Genomic DNA, 16,002 nt, shown 5'->3' with positions numbered 1-16,002 from the left:
AGCCAATGCAAGACATATTATATATCATCCAGAGAGGTCTTGATGCAGAACTGAATACAGAATGGGGACAATGAAAGCCAGAAGGACAAGGGACTCAGGCCCAGAGCCAGTGGCCAATGAGGAAGAAACTGAAGGTTTCTTTGGAGGAAGGTTAATATAAGTGAGATTCTATAAAAAGCACTTTGGAGATGTAACAGAGAATGAGACAGTCACTGCCACAGGATTCTCCCAGAGAAACAAGCAAGGCTCTGAGGGAATCAAACAAGCACTTACACAAAGGTTCATATAAGGAAATAGCTGTGTATCTTGCAAAACTAACCACTGAGCAAGTATCATCGTTTATCATGCCAGGAAATTTCCTGACCTAGAAACCAGCGCAGCCCTTTAGAAGAGAACCTGAGTCTATCTAAATTTAAATCTTCAACCCCTTGGGTCTAGCAACTCCTATTTCTAGGAACTTAATCAACAGAAATAGTCCTACTTTTGAAAATTTGCAAAAAAACTCTACAAAGATATTCATTGTTGGTGAGATACAAGTTTTGAAGCATTTTGACTGAGGAAATTTTTCAGCCATTCTCTTTGGAAAAATATATTCAATTTTGGGTAGAAACCAGGGATGCCTCTAAACATCCTTCAATGCTCAGGATATCACCAAGTATCAGCAATGTCACTCTTGAAAGATCCCCCCAGAAATGTAGACTATCACCATTGCTCTTGGTTGTCCACTAAAACTCACTGGTAAATCTCTATTGCTGAAGATACAGTGGAATTTGAGTACAGGACATAGAGAAATTAATTTGGAACCAAGCTTGAAGCTTCCTTCATGCTGGCCATCAAATAATTAGTATTGGAAGGTGAAATGAAAGCTGTTGGACTAGAAAGTTATCAATGGTCTTACTGAGCTGAAAACCCTGGAAGCTGCAATATCAACCTTCAAGGCAAGATATGTCCACTGGAGAAGAGTGTCATGAATGGCATGGGGTGACAAGCCACCTGATTAGATTTGAGTCATAGTCCACAAGAAGGAACTCATGCTTAGTACTGTGAACCTGGTCAAAAGTCTGTGGCTGAGGAAGTCATAGGCCTTAGGAGATAACCTACATGAACATGCTGGTTATTTTGCTGCAAGAATACGTCACAAAACTACCTGCTGAATACTTTTATGTATGTCCATAGAGTAGTGCTGCTCTCAGCCTTCATCAGAGAAGCTTCTTATTACTGTGGTCAGTAGTTAATGCAAACTCAGAACTGGTCAATGTGCTGAAAATAAATAGCCATTGCATGTTCTCAGCTTTAAATGGAATGTCTGTACCATTCCCTACATGCCTCAGGGAACATTGTCGAAGATGGGTTGAAAAGAATGTAAGAGCCAGAATATGGGAGGTACGCTTCCCAAAGATGTCTTTTGGATATGCCATGACTGTTGTAATATAAACTCACTGCAGCTATGGTTGCCTGTATAAGATCTCTGCAAGACTGGACCTGTCAACAACTTATGATGGATGGGAGAGGCACTTATGAATCCCTGCCCCTCCCTGATAGACTATTGGCAGTTAATGATAGCTAAAGAATGGGATCTAATTTTCTTCAGTGATATAGCCACTAATTAGTTGTCAATGCTCCAGTGAATAACCCTACCATCACCAATGCTCATACAACCAACCTAATTAAGCTCAGTAGGTCACACACAAAAAACATTAATTTTTTAAAACTTGAAAGTAGGAGGGTGTGGCAGTTTGAATGAGAATGGCCTCCCTAGGCTCATATATTTAGAATGTTTGGTTCCTAGTTGGTGGAACTCTTTGGGAAGGATGAGGAGGTGTGATCTTGTTGGAAGAGGTGTGTCACTAGGGGTGGGCTTTGAGATTTCAAAAGCCCATGGCAGGCCCAGTCTTGCTCTCTTTCTCTGTCTCTCTGTGTCTATCTGTCTGTCTGTCTCTGTCTCCTCTCTATGGATCAGGATGTAAGATCTCAGCTATTGCTCCAGCTGACTATCAGTCACCATGTTCCCTGTCATGATGGTCATGAACTAACCCTAAGAAACTACAAGCAAGTCTTCAATTAAATGCTTTTTTCTATAAATAAAAAGAAAAATGTGTTCAATCTGCAAGGTTAACTCTGTTAGTATTCAAGATGCCATCTAACTTCATAAAGGAGCCAGGAGCAAGCATCTTGCTTCTCAGCTGACCCATGCCACCCAACAAGGGTCCCTTGAAGACAGGAACCACATTTCAGTAATTGTCCGTTTTTCAGACCTATTACAACTCCCAATATACGCAGTGTTCTCACATGCTATTTGCTAAATGAGTGCATGGTTTACCTGGGTGAGTGGTTCTCAACCTTCCTAATGCTGTGATCCTTTAATATAGTTCCTCATGCATAAAATTATTATCATTGCTACTTCATAACAGTAATTTTGAATTGTAATGTATATCTGACATGCAGGATATCTGAAATACAACCCCCATGAAAGAGTCATTTGACACCCCCCCCCAAGTGGTCATGGCTCAGGGGTTGAGAACCACTGCTTAAGGAGAGGCTGTAAAGACTTGTATCACCTTGAGATGGTCTGCAGCTATCAACTGTGTCCTTCCTCCCTACCCTAGGCTGCTGCTGGTTTAGGAGATGAAATGAAGAGATCTTGGGAAAAGAAGGCAAACAAGAGAATAGCTGGTAATTTAAATTTAAATTGGACATTTTAGCTTACTGCCCAAATCTTGTAACTACTAACATTGTGGGTAGCCTTTTCTGAGCAAAATATATATGTCCTATGAACTTTTCAAAAAGTGTGACTCGTATACCCCCAAAAACAAGATTAAGAAATACTGGGCTAAGGATTTGGGGGTTTTTTGTTTGTTTGTTTCCTGTTGGGAGTTGGGGAGGCTTGCAGGGGCCTTAGCCTCCCAGGTGATAAGGATTATATCATACCTGGCCCAAACAATTTTTTGTTGTTGTTATTTTGGTTTTTCGAGGCAAGGTTTCTCTGTAGCTTTGGAGCCTGTCCTGGAACTTGCTCTGTAGACCAAGCTGGCCTCAAACTCACAGAGATCCACCTGCCTCTGTCTCCTGAGTGCTGGGATTAAAGGCATGTCTGCCACCACCCAGCAGCCCAAAGGATTTTTACCCCAAGATTGAAACTATTTGTGAAGGCTGGAATGAGAATGTTCCCCATAGGGTCAATATATCTGAACACTTGGTTTCCAGATGGTGGTGCTGTTTGGAGAGCATTAGAAATATGGCCTGGCTTGAGGAAGTACATCACTGGAAGCAGGCTTATCCAGCTTCCTCTCTCTGCTTTAAGCTTGCATTTGAAGATGTGACCTCTTGGCTTCTTGTTCCTGCCACCCTGCCTGCTGCTTGTTGCCATGCTTCTACCACAACAGACGATTACACCTCTGCAACCATAAACCCAAATACACTCTTTCTTCTCTATGTTACCCTGGTCATGGTGTTTTATCCCAGCAACAGAAAAGTAACTAAGACAATGCTCAAATAACTTCTGCCAAGGGTTACTACACCTAGGATATTCCAAAACCATTATGAAAAGTCCAGTGTCACAAAAAGAACTAGAAATGACTCCAATTGTCACACTGGCATTCCAATTTTCCCTTGCAAGCCCTTAATGTATTCCAAATTATTACAACTTGCGTTCATTGCAAGAGGTCTACCCAGATCATAAACTTATATTGATGTATGACCTCATTATATATGGAAAGGCATTTTCCAGTTTTAAATAAAAGGCAGGAGGTAAATAAATCTCAGAAACAGGTGTGCCAGATGTTTAGAAATTCACCTATAAAAATAAATGAAACGTGAACTATTTCATTACACCACACACCTAGGCTGTAAAATTGCTAAACAAACACTTTCAGGGAGGCAGTTGGGCCGATCACTTGCTGTGTCAGTTTTTCAATAAACCTAACAGGTGACGTGATGGTGAATACTGCTGACCCTCACCTAACTCCTGAGCACAGTGTGGCTTTAGCTCAAGCCAGCACCAGCACTGTCAACCTACTAACAAACTAATTTAGCCTCAGGTTATTTGCTCTTGCAAAGCTTTGCTACTTGGCCACTTTGGTTGCCTTTAAGGAGGCTTTGGTGTCCCTGCTATGTCATACCAAACATAAGCCAAACTGGACACAAAAAAAAATTCTGATTTTTTTATTATGAATTACATATATTCCACTATGTGTGTGTATCTATTGCTATTAAATTAGCTTTTGCAGTGTTCCCCCACCAATTTTCTACTATAAAGGAGATTACGATAAAGCATTTCCAGAGATACAAATTTCTTATACCCCCACCTCCTATCCTCCCACCAATCCACTAACTCCCTTCCTTGCTATTGACCTACTAATTAATAGCTATCTTTGAGTCACCAAACCCTCCGCACAGGGGGATGATGGGATCACCAACAGCCGTTATTAGCACTTACCCGCCTGCTTCATCATGCCAAGTGCTATAAAAAGCAAATTAATCAGATGAACTACTTGCCTTCTCAGTGCTTATCAATCAAGAAGGGAGAAAAAAACTACTTATATGCAGAAAAGACATCTGGGTGTGGGGTGGTAGGAAAAGAATTAGCTTGGGGGGAACATAGTTGAGAAAATGCAATTTGATTTTACATTAGTTGTGTGATACAACAGAGCTGATGCAGAATAAGCAAGCAAACTCACTGTCTTGGGTTGTTTTCTATTGCTGCAATAAACATCATGAGGAAAGCCAACTTAGGGAGGAAAGGGTATATTTGGCTTATACTTCCCAGTCACAATCTATCTATCATGAGAGAACTCAAGCAGGAACAGAAGCGGGAAACATGTAGGGAAGCTAATTACTGCCTTTTTCTCCATGGCCTGCTCAGCTAGCTTTCTTACAAAACCCAGCCATCTGCCCAGAGATGGTACTGCCCACAGTTGGCTGGGCCTTCTGACATCCATCATTAATCAAGAAAATGCCCCCCCCCCCAGATATGCCCACAGGCCAGTCTGATGGAGGCAATTCCTCAGTTAAGGGTCCCTCTTTGCAGGTGACTCTACTTTGGATTAAAATGACAAAAATTGACCAGGATACATTACAAACATGGCATTTTCACTTTATAATACAATAAATCTGGGTGGATTTTTTTCTTTTTTTTAAGATCAAGCATTATTGCATCAGGCTTATAAAATGCAGGAAGCTAGGTTTGGTGGTGCACACCTGTTATCTCATAACTTAGGAAGCTGAAACAAATGGACCAGGAACTAAAGGCTAGCTTGGGTTCTATAGTGAGTACAAAGTAAGGCTGGTATAGAGTTCAACCCTGTCTCAAAAGAAAGGTATGTTGGGAGGGGGCAACACCAGGTTCTACCTTCAGAATCAATGCAAATAAAACACTCTCGTGTGTGTGTGTGTGTGTGTGTGTGTGTGTGTGTGTGTGTGTGTGTGTGTGTGTGTGTGTGAAGCCAAGGGCAATATATCAACTACTGGACTGAATCAAAAGATTAGGGCTTTGGGTCAGTCTGAGTTCTTATTTCCAGTTTCCTCGGACACCCTGAAGATAGAGTGTTGCCTGTCCTTCCACTAGTCATATTTCAATCTTCCATCCTTTAGGAACCTTGGACAGTGAGAAACTGAGGGGCTTATGTCTCAAGCTTTAATATAAGCTAGATAGGGTGGTCAGTCGTCCTAAAACATTCCTGTAATAAACCACTCCCCAACCCCAGAGTATTGCTATGTCTTCTACCTTACTGAATCAAGACCAACATTCCTTCTGAACAGTGTAACACCATTATTCCCCTCCATGCAGGCAACACTGGCCATGCCAATGTCCTTACAGTTCCCAGTGAACTAGCCAGAGGCTGAGGAAAACAATGTTTCCAAGTCTCTTTCCTCACGGTTAGATGAGGATGTTAAAAGGGTCCGGTTTCCAACTCAAGTGAAGATTAGATAAGATGATCTCTGTAAAGTGACCAGCATGTGACTGAACTCTCAGATGTCTGGCGGTGGTGTGGTGTGGTGTGGTGTGGTATGGTGTGGTGGTGGAGGTAATGGCGGTGGTGTGATGGGGGAGGTCTGTCCCTATGCTGTGAATATATGTTTCTCTCATTGGTTTAATAAAACGCTGATTGGCCAGTAGCCAGGAAGTATAGGTGGGGCAACCAGACTAAGAGAATGCTGGCAAGAGGAGGATAGGGAGAGAGTTTCAAGATAGACGCCATGTAGCTACCAGGAAGATAGGATGCCTAACATTCTCTAGTAAGATAAGGCCATATAGAAATACATAGATTAATAGTTACGGGTTGATAATTAGAGAGAGCTAGCCAGTAAGAAGCCTGAGCCATTGGCCAAACAGTTTATAATTAATATAAGCCTTGTGTGTTTACTTGGGACTACACAGCTGTGGGACTTGGTGGAACAGAAACTTTGTCTACAGTGGTGGTAGTGGTGATGGGGATGGTGGTGGTGGTGGTGGTGGTGGTTGTGATGGTGGTGATGGCTGTGGCAATGGTAGTGCTGATAAAAATGCTGTTGATGATGATGATACTGATGAAGGTTATCTTCCCCAGAAACCCTCCTGATGATTTCATTTAGTCTCTGGCTCCTAATTGCTTTCTTTCATATTCAATTCCAATCCAAATCACCTGGTAACAAATGTATTTGATATAATCATCCATTTTCAGTTACCCATTAACTTCCCAAATTTGCCTTCCACAGCCCTCAAGGAATGAAATCGTCTGGATTTTAAGTAAAGTAAGTGGGGTCCACTCTACTAATCTCAAAGCTTAAACAGACTCATTCTTCCAGGAGTCATCCAAACCCGACTTGTATTGAAGAAGCAATGACCTCATTTTGTCTCAATCTTGAAAACATAGTTCACACTTTCCAATAATACCTAACCACACATTTGATGGGGGAAGTCCTTCTGTGTATATGTTTGTTTTATTGGTTGATAAATAAAGCACTGTTGGCCAATAGGGAAGCAAGTTAGGCGGGACTAGGAGAAAAGGAGGATTCTGGGAAATGTAGGAAAGGAGAGAGGTTGCCATGTGATCCCAGGAAGAGAGGACACATACAGCCAGCATCCTTGGTAAGATAAGTCCTTATGAAAATATATACATTGGTAGTTATGGTAATTAAGTTATGATAATTAAGACCGAGCTAGCAAATAAGAAATCCTAGTCATTGGCCAGCAGCATTGTAAGTAATATAAGACTCTGTGTGTTATTTGGGGCCCTAAAGTGGTGACAGAACCCAAGCAGCTGACAGAAAGAGTTATTGTTACCTATATTTTTAAGGGTAAAACATAATTCTTCACAATGGAAATAAATATTTTAAATGGGTAAAAAGCAGACTTCATGGCACAAAAATAATTGAATAGAGCGGAAAGAAAATTTTATTTAGACAAACTTTACATGTAAGACCCACTCTTTCACTTCCTACTTTAAACATTGCTCAGGAGAATGAGACACCATCTTTATGTAAACCCAATGCCAGGATCCAAATCTGAGCCCTTAGTAGAAAATTATCCTGTGAGTCTAGTTTTGCCATCCACAAAACAACAATAGCATTACTCACTCCTGCAGTTGTTTTAAAGTCAATTGGTACTATCCTAAAGGACCCAGCGTAGAATCTGGCTAAGGTTTCCCATTTTCCTGCCCAGCTGAAGCACTGTATTTTAAATTACACCTATTGCTGAAAGGTGGACTCCAAAGTTGTATACATTTTCTCAAGATGAGAAGTCATGTCAAGGTTTAGCCACTGTATCAGGCTGCTAAAGCTGTTATAATAAAATACCACAGATGAGCGGCTAAAAAGCAGAAACGGATTGTCTGTTTTGAAGATAGAGTTGGCCTGCAGTAAAGGTGCCTGCAAGATGGGCTTCATTCTCAGTGCTCATCTCTTGTCTCAGCTACTTGTCATTGTGTGCCTGCATGGCCTTTCCACAGGGTCTGCATGGGGACAGAGAGAGAAAACAAGCTCTAGTAAAGCCACCAGTTCTCTCATTAGACCAGACCCCTAATAAATACAGTTCAACTCTTTGCTGTAGCACCAAATGCCATTGTACTTGGGTTTGGGGGTCTCAACACATGAGTCAGAGGCCAGTAGTGCAACACATTCAATCCAGGAGAACAGAAGTGGGTCTCTCAGTTCCTGGGCATCTTTTCAGCTGACAGAAGAGAGAAAGAACATACAACAACGACATCACAGAGCCCACACTTCCTTCTGCTGACCATCAGCCCCAATCCTAGGCCAGCTCCAGGGTTGGCTCAGTGTGACCCACTTGGCTCCACACAGCCCTGGGGCTAGCTCCTACTTGGCCTTTTATCTTAGCTTCTGAGGGAGAGAGCTCCAATTCTAATGCTTTGTGACATAGTTCAAACAGTTGACACAAGAAGTATGGAAAGGACTGTCTCTGAGAGGCAGCAGTAGTGGAAAACCACAGCATCACATAGCCACTCTGTTTCCTGTACCCCTTCATCTCTTCTTCCCTACCAGCACCCACGGTCCCAGGCCTAGCTCGGACAGAGACACTTTCTAGTATTTCAATACTATGTATTCATGCCTTTCATCTATTAGAGCTTTGTTCTTCCACCTATCTAAAATGCTAATGTTTCTGAGATGAAAAAGTAGGAGCATGCTAGAAATCAAAGTTTCAACGAGACAGGAAACCCTATCAGCTACAATATTGCCATAGTAGTTTGTGGCTGATGAGAAACTTTCACAGATCCAGCCTCATCTCACTAACATACAACTTAGAGAAACAGGAAATATTTGGGCATTATCATTTGTGCTTCCCAGAGGAGTCCCAAGATCACTACCACGGACTCTGCCTTCCATCCAGCCATAATAAAAAGATGAGATCCCAAGCTCAGATTCCTGCCTATCATAAAATGAAGCTGGCCAGAGTCAAAAACCTCCTTGGCCTCCTGGTTATACATTGGTCAATTCTCAGGTCTAACGTTCGTGGATCCTGCAATCGGCTTGTGGGATCCTGCTGGGGCTCCAGAACCAGAAACACTAACCTGTCTCCTGATGCTGACTCTAAATATGGGTCTCAACAGAGTGAATAAGAAGAGGAGCTGGCTTTAATCCCAGCCCTCGGGAGGCAGAGGCAGGCAGATCTTTGTGAGTTCAAGGCCAACCTGCTCTCCAGAGGGAGTTCCATGATAGGCTCCAAAGCTACACAGAGAAACCCTGTCTCGAAAAACCAAAAAAAAGAAAAAAAAAAAGAAGAAGAAGAAGAAGAGGAGTGCCATGGCAGCAGCTGTCTCCTCTCTGCTTCTTGACTGCAGGTACAATGTGACCGGCTGCAAGATCCACAACTCGGCAGCCATGATGGCCTGTACCCTCAAACATGAACCTCAATACACCCTCCTTCCTAAGATCCTTTAGTCTCAAAAACAAGAAAAGTAACATGAAACATCCATATGCCTTCCTCCAAAGAGGAAGAGACTCTCTCACTCAGTGGCTTCAACTCCACAGATACTTATTTCAGTGGGGTCCTAGTGAGCATTTCTGTTGTGAGGATAATCACCTTAGCCAAAGGCAATGTGGAGAGGAGAGGTTTTATTTTGTGTACTCTTCTGCATCGCCCTCCGTGATTGAGGGAAGTCATGGCAGGGACTCAAGCAGGAGCAGAGGCAGGATCCATGGGGATCGCTGCTGACTGTTTTGCTTCCAGACTCACATGCTAGAGCAAGATGTTTTTTCTCTTTGGGGCAGGGGGCTGCCACCCACCTCCCAAATGAACCACACAAGGAGTCTTAGTATTACTTGTGAATGCCTGGCCTTAGCTTGGCTTGTTGCTAGCCAACTTTTCTTAAATTATCCTGTTTACCTTTTCCCTCTGGGCTTTTATCTTTCTTACTTCTGTATACCTTACTTTCCTTCTTACTCAGTGGCTGGGTGGCTGGGTGGCTGGCCCCTGACATCCTCCCCTTTCTTGTTCTCTCTTCTATTCATACTCTCTGCCTGCCAGCCCCGCCTATCCTTGTTCCTGCCTTGCCATTAGCCATTCAGCTCTTTATTAGATCATCAGGTGTTTTAGACAGGCAAAGAATCACAGCTTCATAGAGTTAAACAAATATAGCATAAACAAAAGTCACACACCTTAAAATAATATTCTACCACAACACCCAGCTACCTTTCTTGGAGAGCCTAGGCCCATCATCCTATGGATGGCATCACCCAGAGTGGGCTTGGCCCTCCTACATCAATTATATCCAAGAAAATGCCCCCATAGACATACCCACAGGCCAACCTCATCTGATCATGGCAATTCTTCACTGGTGGGTCCCTCTTGCCAGGTGTATCAAGTTCAGAAGAAGAAAAAAAAATCTAATCAGGACAATTGGTGAAGTAAGAGTGCTGAGACAAAGAATGTCTAAGAAAGCTATGCACCCACTAAGTGCCAAAGCAGGGCAAACAGAGGCCCCTGGTGAAATCCATGCTCTTACTTCTAGGCTATACCAAAAATTGGTAGGAACAGGTGAGGGAGAAACTATCCTAATTGACCAAGTATTAATTCAATGCTTACTAGGTATTCAGAGCAGTGAGATGGGCACCAATGCAATGCCTTAAGGAAGAGATTCCACATTCCACCTCTTTTCAAAGACAAGGATAGCCCCTGTAAACATGCCTCTGATATCCTACCAGCAGGGAGGACCTCATACCTACAAAGTCTAAACTCATTCAGTCTGTCTGTCTCCATGTCCTTCCTCCCACTCTGCCCCTCTGCCCCTCACTGATGCTGTGTCCTGGATCCCAATAGCCAGTCATGGTATACTTGCTCTATACTTTTTTTGGTTGTGCCCCACCCCTCAGTCCAGCACCACTCTGAGACCTTCCTGTAGGACCCACCCATTCCCCACAAGTTTTTCACACTCCCTGACCTGAGCGATAGGCCAGCCCACTTAACTTCCACCTCCTACCACCTGGATGTGGTTTAAGATACTGTGTTAATTACTAGTCTCTGTGACAGAACACCCAGCAAGAAGTGACTTATGGGAAGAGGGGTTGGTTTGAGCTTGCAGTTTAAGACAAGGTCAGTCCATCACGGATGAGAAGACATAGCAACAGGAACATGAGGCAGTTGGACACACTGTGATCGTGACAGCAGTCAGCAGACAAGGAGGCCAAGCTGTAACACCTCAAGGCCCCACCCCCGTGGCCCCTTCCTCTAGCAAGGCCTCACTTCCTAACGGTTTCACAAGGCTCCAAAACAGCACCTCCAACAGGCAACCAACTGATAAAACCTATGAACCTCTGGGGACCATTTCCATTCAAACAACACAGGGGTTGGGAGAATGCTTGGTGGTTAAAGTGATTGCCACAAAAGCGTGAGGCATAGAGTTCAGACCCCCAGAACCCATGTAAATGCTGCTGAGAGGGAAAGCATAGTTACCCACTTGTAATTCCAACCTTGGGAAGCTGGAGACAGGGAGTCTCCAGAGAGAACTGGCTACTCAGGATAGGTATATCGGTAGACTCTGGGTTTGACTGAGAGAACCTGCCTAAATATCAAAGTGGAAGAGAGCTCAGGGATGATTCAAAAATGAACCCCAGGCCTCCACTTACACACAAACACTCTTGTGTCCCCACAAAACAAAGATGCATGTATGCTGATGCACAACAGTCCTACAAAAAATGGAAAACCAAAACATGCACATGCACCATGTACCTATTAGCCCATACTCACGTGGCTTATATTCATCTCTTTAATTTGGGCAGGGGGTGTGGCTTGAGACAGAGTTTCTCTGTGTAGCTTTGTAGACCAGGCTTGCCTCTGCCTCCTGAGTGCTGGGATTGAAGATGTGTGCCACCACCGCCCGGCTTCTTTGATTTGTTTATTCCTTCAAAAGGCACACACATTTCCTCCCAGCAATGTACACAACTCTTCCTTTACATATAACATCCCTTTAAACCCTGTCAAGAGTGCCGTCAGGTTCTGATTACCACATGGAGCTACGAGTGTGGCCTAATGTAAAATCACAAACTTCCTTAAGCCATTATGAGATTTTTTTTTTCTGCAGTGCTTTTGTTGCAGTGCAACTCAATTGCATGATCTCCATGGTGAACTTTATAGATGACATCATCCTGTCACGATGTCAAGGTTGAGCATACTTGAAGGCAGCTGAGCTCTGAGCACTTCCAACCACTTGTAGAGAGCTAGCTGAATGTTGTATTCCTGGCGCTCCTTGAAGCGGGGCCTACCTTTTGGTTTTTGGCCTCATTTTCCAGCTGGCATTCAGCAAGCGGTAGATACACAACCCTAGATACCATGCCAGCCAGCCACACTCTGCAGACTGCCTGTTAGTGTCCAATAGCACCATTGTGGCTTTGAGGGCCCATTTCATTTGCATCCACACAATAGAAATTAGCCTGCATGCCTCCTGCCTTATCAGTGGTCACCAGACACTACCAGAGCTTTGTAAACTGCAAGTAGCTCTAAATGGCACCCTTGACACACACCCACATGTCCTTTATAGAACAGAACCAAGAGCAGTCATCCAGGACTAAGGGGTACCCCACACAAGCAATGAGGACCCTGCCAGCCCAGCCTCTTCCTGGAGAGAAGGCAGCTGGGAAAAATGATGCATGTTGTCTCAGAAGTCCTTGGCAGCTGTCCACTCTGCTCTAACATAGCCTAACCACAATAAAAGAAAAAATGGCTCTTTGGAGCCTTGCTAAGTTATCAGACTCCAAGGGGGTGTCATTTGCTAGGAGAAGGGCCCCCTAAGCCTCTGATCCCTAGGCAGCCACCTAACAGAGGGACTTTAGCCTGGTTTACATGCCAGACAGATATAGAGAAGCTAAAAGTCAGATCTAACAAGACTGCAGGGTATAGAATCCAAAGCCAATTACTAAGCACCTGCAAGGGAAAAAAAAATGATTTTCTGAAAACAGTGGTACCTGCTGTTTTCTATTGGGGACCCATTAAAAATAATAAAAATAAAGTCTCATTAAATAGCATATTTAGAACAATATTCCCTTCGACAGGTTGTAATTTCTATAACTCCCAGGCGACAGCTTTTAGCTGTGCATAGCAACTACCAGGCAAGACGCAATCTGCAATCTGTGGGTTGCAGAGGGAATGAGTCAGCCTGCAGCAGAGAGGGTAGCTAAAACAGCGCAGTGCACCCCCACTGTAACTCAGCAGGATAGCTATTGTTTCTGCAAGATGAGCTCTGCACCCTAAGAACAGGTCACTTTTTCTCTGTTTCAAAAGGAAGAGGACCTCAGAGGTTTCCAAATCATGAGAGAAGCAGCCAGTCTCAGAAGCAATCACAAGAACAAGACAGACTGCACACCCAACTCTTCCCCAGTCTGGGTTTTCAAAGTGCAGAACACTATCTACACCTTCTAGCTCTGCATAGCAGTTGGTCCCCGGTGCCTTCAATATCCCAGCTGTGTACTTGACCTCTGAAATGTGCCTTCCCAGGCATGCCAGCACCCCTCCCTACTGTTAACAGAGCCTGCTAAGAGGCCTGGGTCCAGTGTTCAGGAATTTAAACTGTGAGTCAGGCCAGTTTGCTCCTAACCACAAGTGAAGACTTCAGTGAAAAGGCTGAGCACTAGCTCATCAGACCCAGTACTGAAATTCCTGCCGGCCCCTGGCCCACCTCCTTGGGTCACTCTCCCAGGGACTCTGCAGGGAAGATGAGCTGTGAGTCAGACATGAGGCAGCCAGGAGCAGTCACCCAGATTCACACTTGACAAAGGAATGAGCCCTTAACTCAAGGCCAGCCTCCTAGCTTCCCCTCATGACTGGGAAATGTTTGTTTGTGTCTAGTTGACATATGGCCTCTCTTCCCAGGTCCTCCTATACTAGGCACAATGCCTCTGAGCCTCTCCCCCTTGGAACTCACCAAGGAGTGGGGGGAAATCTCTCTTCCCATCAAGGAGTGGCGGGCTGAGGGAGGAGCTTTGGGCCTTTCTTCCTCTGCCCTAGCCCTTCCTACTCCCTGCCCACCTGTGAGGCATTCCACCAAGTAACAGGCAGTTCTGGCCTTCATCCACCCTTCATTCCCCCACATATTTCTTCTGCGCCCCATTATGCCCACAAATGTGCGTCTATTCCAACCACTGAAAAGCCTCAGTACAACCATCACAAGGCTGCGGCCTCCACACCCATAGGAAGCAACTGCCACCTCTCTCAGCCCCAGCACCATGGTCCCGGCTAAAGTCCTTCCTATTTGGGCCCCACTGGTCTCAAATAACTCCTCTCAGGCCCCTTTCCTTCCTGTATGGATGGATCTTCCCTCACCACATCCAAAGTACTCTTCCTGAAACTTCTCTAGCCACACCATTTCTCTATCTTAAAACCCCTAAGTATGGCCACATCTGTGCTTAAGAGCACTATTGATGGCAGACTCTGGTTTCAATACTAACTGCCATCATTAGCAAGTAGCCCTGAGCCAATGTGGGCAATAATAGTACCTGTCTCTTAAGAGTTGTGGTAGGGGCTGGTTGAGATTGGCAGTGGGCTTAGAATAATAGCTGCATAGAGGAAGCTTTCTGTATACAAGTGACTCTCCACTGTCTACCATTTAAACCCAAGATCTTGGGGACTAGAGAGATAGAGGCTCGGCAGTTAAGATTGCTTGCTGCTCTTCTAGGGGACCTGGGTTCAGTTCCCAGCACCCACATTAAGCAGCTCACAACTGCCTGTAACTCCAGCTCCAGGGGATCTGATGCTGTTCTCTAGCCTTCAAGAACACCCATATACTTGTGGCACACACACACATAAATTTTAAACATAAAATCTTAAAAAGGATTGAAGATCTTTAAATGAACCAAGGATGAAGCACTAAGGAAGCCCAAATGAACTCGAGAGCAGTGGTTCTCAACCCTCCTGATGCTGCTGTTAGACCCCCGGAAAACTCAAGTATCCGGGGTCCCAGGCCACGTCTGAGGTCACCCCAATCACCAGGCGGATTCGAGAGCTTGCTGCAAACTGCACGAGGCTTTATTGTAATTTAACGAGCTAACCCCATGTTAGTTCGGGTCTTTCACCCACCCGCCATGGCAGATAGCTAGAAAAGACAGCTCCTAGGGCCTCCCAAGAGATCTTATAGGGCAGTGTAAGGGGAGTGTCTAGGATACGCACAGGCTCACTATTGGTGTGCCTCCAGGCTTGGAGGGCTTGCCCTGTGTTGATTGGCCAACTGGTTGTTATGGCCCATAGGCCCTCCCAGGGTGGTTGCTATGCTTTGTGTGTCATTGCTGTGCGCTTGTCCGTAAAGCACACCCAGGGTCGTAAGGCATACATAGCGCCACCAGCTAACTTCTGATTGGTTCCTTGTCACAAGGCAGGCATCTGACTTTCTAGTGTCTAGGACAAGGTCATAGAAGCACATGTTCGGCTGTTATGGCTGCCGAAAGGGAAGCTGGTCCCTTCACTGCAACCCTTTAATACAGTTCCCTGTGTTGTGGTGATCGCTACGGTCTTAGGTAACCCCTGTGAAAGAGTTGTTCAAGCCCAAATGGGTCACGACATACAGGTTAAGAACCATTGCTCGAGATCCAGTCAAGGACTCCCCAAACCCTCAAGAACTATATTGGATGCCTTCACATGGCGCTGCCTGTTTCTGCTAAGTAGAGCTACATAAGAAGGGTACAGGTTTGTCTCGGGTTACTCAACGTAAAACCCTCTAGTTTTACGCCTCTCTTCTGCTGTTATATGAAATTCAAACCCTGCCTCTTCCTCTTTCAAAACTTCCAGAGCCACTCACTCACCACGTGACCTTGCAAAAGGTCTCCAATCACTCCACCCTGTTTCTTCTTCTGCACAATGAGACAAACAGTGCAGAATTGTTGTGGGCTCTTCGCATCAGTCTCAGAGCTCACCAGGCATGTACCCAGAGTCTTTGGATCTTCTCACCACTTCCAAGTTTGGATTGACTGGCTCATCCATGACAAGACATGGGCTTGGACATCCCAACAGTTTCTATTAACCTAGAGATATGGGAGTCAATCTGGACAAAAATTGTCAGTGTCTTAGTCACTATTCTATTGCTGTGA

This window comes from Cricetulus griseus, chromosome 5, assembly GCF_003668045.3.
Source record: "Cricetulus griseus strain 17A/GY chromosome 5, alternate assembly CriGri-PICRH-1.0, whole genome shotgun sequence".
Classification (NCBI taxonomy): domain Eukaryota; kingdom Metazoa; phylum Chordata; class Mammalia; order Rodentia; family Cricetidae; genus Cricetulus; species Cricetulus griseus.
Note: the sequence above shows the minus strand (reverse complement) of the source record.